The following is a 6,000-nucleotide window of genomic DNA, read 5'->3' as shown; positions in this document are numbered from 1 at the left end:
CGTTCTTTTGAGTTATGTGCTAAGTTTAAACAAGAAAATAAAGTGAATTTAATGGGGATGAAAAATGACAAATGGGCTGGGAACTGGAGTCTTTACCCACAGGTCTGGAATAGCTCCTGCAGTACATTCACTGCCTGTGCCATGCCACCAGTGCACTTCTGCCTTTGTGCTCCAGCACCCATTCAGACCTTGCTTTCTGTGCTTCAAGGGGCTGCCAGAAGCATATTCATCTCTGCTAAGTGTGCTGGTGGCTTTTTGGGCACTTTGGCCCTAATTGTGCCAGGGCTACTTAATTCTTCGGACTGACCTCCCTGTAGGATCTGCGGTAGCATCTGAAGCTGTGTTTGTGGAAGATGAGACATGTTTTGTGCTGGAAACATTGAGGAGTCTATTTAAGTGTTCAGTATGTCTTTTTCTGTAGCAGTGTCCTTAATCCACCCACCACACCAGTGCCCTTATGCCTTAGCATATCTGAATTACAGACCTAGAGTGAAGTTCAGCCGATAGAGGACTTAAACCTAAGTTGAAGTCTCTATACAGAGGTTTCCACATGCGGTCTGTGTGTTCAAACCCCTCTACAATTGGTAGCAATGCAGGACTGGATCCAGCTGCCTAAAAATAGCACCTAGTTCAGTCCAAGGTACCACCACATCTGCATGGAGCTGCTGGGGGGACAGCCCTCACCCTTCTGCAATAGCAGCTTCCAGTGATTCCTAAGGCATTAAACTGCCACAACTATAGGGTCATTGATTCAACTATAGGGTCAGTTGAATCACTCCTACACCTCACTGAGCTCAACTCTTGTTAGTTAGCCACAGGCACCAAGTGCCACCTGAGATGTTACAGAGTGCTCAAGACATCCATGCAGAGCTCATGAATCCGACACCAGACCTATGGGAGACCTGTGCCCTTATGGAAATGGAGATGTGATACTGCTGGGCATCTCAAGTGGCCCTCAATGCCTATGCTTGGGCAACAGAATTGGTCCTCAGATTTTAGGTGACTATAAAGGGAGCTTAGAAACCTTGCTCAGATGCAGATGTTCACATGTTCACATGTGTCTGTTTCAGGAGTTCCAGCCTTGTGCCTTCAGCACAGTTGACTTTCACACTCTCAAGAGGAGCCACACACTGAGTACTCTTGATACATTAACCATAAACCCACAGTCAGTTTTCCCATGGCATCTGGATTACCACTGGATCCGTCTGATCTCCACTCTTCCATCATTTCTACCTTTGTTTCTTCTGCCCTTCTTTCCCACTGTAGGGCTACCCAGTCTTAGCCCATCCCTGGTCCCATGTCCAGACTGCAGTGCTTGGGGTGGATTGGCAGCACAGCAGTTATCAAAGGTTATATTCCTACAGTACAAGCTTCCAATCTGAATTTGTGTGTGTGAGCTCCCTTTCTAATCTGTAGGGAAAAATCATACTCTTTTAAGGCATGAGTCAGCAGATCTGTTTTAGATCTCTATTTTAGGAGGAGATGAAGCATGCCCTCAAAGTTTCTGTTCTCCTGTGTTGACTTTAACAGAACCCATGTTCAAATGGAGATATCTGTGCTATGAAAAGTCTATCTTTGGTCTGATGAATCGCAATGATGAAGAGCAAGGATGACTTCATCCTTTGTGTATTCATTCTTTTGAGTGAATTCACTCAATCTCGAGTTCTACCTGGCTAATGCACTGTTAAGTCTTTTGCATTGTTCACTCTTTGAGGTTCCCTTTCTTCTTTGCTCTGCTTCTGTCCAAGGACAGGATCTTTCCTAATACTCCCAAGAGTTTATGGAAAACATATGCTGTGATCCGGACCTACCTCTGTGCTTCCCTGCCCTCCATCTGCCTTTCATCGTTCTCCTCTGTGCTCACCAGTGTAAGGGCTTCTTGATCATCCCCACACTTGCCTCAGATGTCTCAAGCTGTCTCCTTTGCACTCACTTTTATCCCATCTCCCACCCTGTCCTTACACCCTCATTCCTCACTGCTAACGTCCCCTCTCAGTACAATCATGCTTTAGGTTCTATCATCTCCAAACCCATTCCTCCAAATCCCAATCAGCTCCATTCTGAACCCCATTCACCACCTCCATCCCTGCTCCATTTTGCCTTCTCTCTCCACCTCTAAGTTCAATGAGCACACTGAGCAATTGCTGCCACAGATTCACTAGAGAATAGTTAAGGACTGGAAGGAACTTTGCAGATCCAATTAGATCAGTTGGTTCAGTGAAGTTCTGAATATCTCCAGGAATGGACATACCAAACCTATATTGGATTCTTCCAGTGTCCATCCCTTTCAGTACCCAAGAAATGCTCATTCCAGAATCCTTCATGATTTCTTTAAAGTTAAATTGCAAAACCAACACATCATAGAATCACAGAATAGTTTGGGTTGGAAAGGACCTTAAGATCATCCAGTTCCAACCCCCTGCCATGGGCAGGGACACCTCACACTAAACCATGGCACCCAAGGCTTCATCCAACCTGGCCTTGAACACTGCCAGGGATGGAGCATTCACAACCTCCCTGGGCAACCCATTCCAGTGCCTCAGCACCCTCACAGTAAAGAATTTCTTCCTTAGATCCAATCTAAACTTCTGCTGTTTAAGTTTTAACCCATTAACCCTTGTCCTGTCACTACAGTCCCTAATGAACAGTCCTTCTCCAGCATCCCTGTATCCCCCTTCAGACACTGGAAGCTGCTCTGAGGTCTCCACGCAGCTTCTCTTCTCCAGGCTGAACAGCCCCAACTTTCTCAGCCTGTCTCCATACAGGAGCTGCTCCAGCCCCTGAGCATCCTCGTGGCCTCCTCTGCACTTGTTCCAACAAGGAATGTTCCAATCATCCTCACCTTCCCTGCCCTGTCAATCAATTCCAGAAGTTACACTGCTCCTCTTCGAGTCTTGTCCTTCTCTGGCATCTTCCTATTTCTCTGCAAGCTCCTTCGGTGTGGACTTGGAGAATATATCTCTTCTTGCTCCCAGGCTCTGCAGGTCTCACAGGTCTCTATATTCTTTGTGCTGTATGGTCTCCTTGGGTCCCACCTTTGACTTGGTTTTTCCTCTCAGTCCCTTCATTCAAGCTGTCTAAACGCCTCTGACTCTTTCCACCTGAAGGCTCAGAGATGCAGTCATCTACATCCAACCATTTCCCAGGCCAAACACTGTGATATCCCACTGTGATACATCCCCACCTCTGGACATCACAGCCTAACCTCACCTGCCTCCCTTGGCTAGTTTGGGCTTTAGTCAGTACTTGCAAACTGCTTATTACCCAAGGGGAAAGTGCAAACCCAAACATTTTAACTCCTGATGCTCTGCATCCTCTAACTCCCTCCCTGTTGCCTCCAACCAAAGGCTTGCTGTTCATTTTCAAAGCCTTATTTACCTACTCCCACCGCATCCATCACCTTTTATCAGCATCAGGAAGCCAGCCCTCTCTTCCAGCAGCGCCAGCATTCCTTATCTCACTCCTACCACACAGACAAGCACCTTCATGCTCTTTCCCCTGGCCATTCCCAGCATTTTGCTGTGATTCCTGCAGGAAGCTGCCTAGCAGAGTCCTGGGGTGCTGAGCTGACTTCCCGTCACGCTGGCTGACATTGGATCATTGTTTTCTTGCTTTCCTCCATCTGTCTGCTTCCATCTGTTCTATCTTGCTGTATCCTTAGACTGTAGCCTCTGTGAGACACAGGCTGTCCTTTCATTTCTGTGTCTGCGCAGTGCATGGCACAGTGTGGCCTTGTCTGTGACTATGGCTGAAAAACACCTGAATGGTAAATATGCAGTAAAATGATGGTTTATTTAATTGAACACACAAGAATGTGCCTTTGACTCTCACAAGCAAGAAGGAGAAGGCTTCAATTTGTACAAGCCTTGACCTCCCCAAATCCTCTTCAGTCTACCTCAGTTTTCACCATCCAAGCACCCTTAACTCAGTCATTACACTTATAAACCTCCACAATAAGACTAATAACATGCAACTGTAGCTCATTTTCAGGCTTGGCTAAGAAAAGGCTGTAAGCAGACTGAGAAATTGTAATTTAAGCAAATTAAGGATGTAAATTTAGCACAGTAACAGAAATCCTACAAATCCTAAACCATCAGCCCATGTTAACTGCACGATCATCTTTCCCCTGGTTTCATATTATAGAGCATCCTTATGTCTTGGTTTTTGACTGGTCAAAAGTCATCATTCAGGTATTACTCACGGAATGAGTATGTGAGAACATACAGTGGTTAACATTCTGTTTCTTTCTTTCTTCATGGAAGGATGCTTTTTTATGACTTCACTATTAAAATCAGTACTATTTTGGGCTAGAAAACTTTAAAATTAACTGATTTTTTTATACTTTGTAAATATAAAAAGACCTAAATAAGAAATTGCCTATTTAAATGCTCGTTCTTCAGCTGCCCACAGCAGTAAAAGATGTTGCTCCTAATCATACTAATGAAGTTGATTATTTCAGGAACCCATGCTGCCAAGCAGGTTACCTATTTTAGAGTGCAATAGCATCAGAAATTAAACACAGCAATTAAAAGGAAACGTGTAGCAAATAACAGATACAAGAACGTTCCCACAGATGGGATGGTTGGGCTGAGGGAGAACAGCATGAAAGCAATTGAGTCGCAAGTGTTTTACAGGATCCAGATGTCCCAGTTGGTCATTCCCAGTACAGCCAAGAAGGAAAGAGGATTTCCTTGAAGAGGAGATAGGATTAGGGGTGCTGGTTGTAAAGGCTGAGGGCAGATTGTTACCAGCACTGGGGTTGCCCATTGCCAGCACTGTCTTTAGACACAGATGAAGTAGGTGGTTACACACAGCAGCAGAACCTGAGCTTTGAGCAAGGTGAAGACAACACCGAATACCACAGCATCAACCATAGCTCTGCACAGCTTCTGCTGGCTCAAGACAGGGACCTCAGGACCTGAAGTCTGAATGAAGCAGTGCTGGCAAGAGGTGGCCCAAACCCTCCTGCCTGCTCATCCCACCTTATCCCATGCCTGTGTCTCTGGATACCACCAAGGGGAGCTAGTTTGTTCAGAGCAAACTGCATTTTGCCTGCAGCTCTGCCCACTTCTTTGCCTGTGGAATGGGGAAGCGCTGAGAGTGCTATTCCATGTGAATTCCCACCTGCCTCACATGGCTCTTTTGGGCTTTAGTTAATACTTACAAACTGCTTAAAAACCCACATACAGGAGCTGTTATTTGAGCACAAGTTATTATTAAATAAAACATTGTGAGTTATTAGACTGACAGATGGGATTATCAGTGGAATTATATTTTTATCAATCATCTTTCACTTTGTTTCATCTCATCTTTCTTTTATCATCCTTCAGCTCCAGGCTGGTGGTCCTGACACCATCTAAATGGACTCTGCATCACTTGATGTCTCTCAATGGCACAGATGAGGAAGTGAGATCTTCCAAGGCAGCCAAGAGACCATGTTGTAAACTGAACCAGGATCCCATCTGTGGGCTGAAACAGGCACAAATGGTTTCGAACCAATGATAGCAGAGACCTGAATATCATTTCCTTCACCAAGGCTGGCTCTCAGCTTAGGCAAAGCAAGTGGCTGCCACCCTCATGGGGAGCTGTGGGCTGTGAGAAGGAAACCTGCCAATGGGAAACATTTACTATTCCCCAGCAGTCATCCTCCTCCTTTAGAACTGGCAAACTGCAGTGATGGAGAAGGATCATTTTCTCTCTCCTCAAGATGTTGTGAAGTTAATGGTGTTATCACATAAACTCTCCTTCCAAAGAGCTACTGATCAGTGCATGCCTTCAAGGCAGGCTTGGGTACCATGGGAAGCAGCTCCAAGTCCTTGTGCTGCTCTGTCCTCTATGAGAACCTGTTGTCTCTAATGCAGAGGTGACCTGCACAAAGAGGAGCCTGGGGCAGGATCTCTGAGGATGCTGAGGAAGAGCTCACAACCACCCTCATGATGGGGACTACTGAGGAAGATACTTCCAGCAGGTTGGTGGTGAAGCAAAGGTTCAAAAGGGTCT

Source organism: Melopsittacus undulatus, chromosome 7, assembly GCF_012275295.1.
Source record: "Melopsittacus undulatus isolate bMelUnd1 chromosome 7, bMelUnd1.mat.Z, whole genome shotgun sequence".
Taxonomy (NCBI): Eukaryota; Metazoa; Chordata; class Aves; order Psittaciformes; family Psittaculidae; genus Melopsittacus; species Melopsittacus undulatus.
This window is presented reverse-complemented; position numbering follows the sequence as displayed.